The sequence below is a fragment of the Gekko japonicus genome, unplaced genomic scaffold (genome assembly GCF_001447785.1).
Source record: "Gekko japonicus isolate JY-2015 unplaced genomic scaffold, Gekko_japonicus_V1.1 scaffold47, whole genome shotgun sequence".
Taxonomy (NCBI): Eukaryota; Metazoa; Chordata; class Lepidosauria; order Squamata; family Gekkonidae; genus Gekko; species Gekko japonicus.
The window spans coordinates 1,712,145-1,712,563 of NW_015165235.1; positions in this window are offsets into that span (position 1 = coordinate 1,712,145).

The following is a 419-nucleotide window of genomic DNA, read 5'->3' on the forward strand; positions in this document are numbered from 1 at the left end:
AGGGGGGTGGGAGAAGGCGGGAGGAGAAGGCGGTTTGTGTATATTATGGGGGGGGGGATGGGGTGGTCTGGGCAGGGGTGACCCCAGAAGTTCTGAGGTGCCCCATCGAGGGGGGGCTGTGGGGGGGGATCCAGATGCTGCGGGTGAGGGGGCTGGATTCCACCGCGGCGGCTCCCCTGGAGAAGGAAGCGAGACGAGAAGGCGGGATGCCCGCCCGCCAGCTCGCTTTTTGGAGGGAGAGAGAGAATCGGGCGGGGAGGGCGAAAATAACCGGGCTCCCCGCCCATCCACCCCGGGGGAGCCTCCCTGGGGCTCGTGCGGGGGGTGTCGTGGCAGGAGGAGGGGGGGTCTCCTCGCCAGGACGGGGGGGGGATCTGCTGCACGCCTTGCCCTCCCCCCCTTCCCCTGCGGATGGGAAA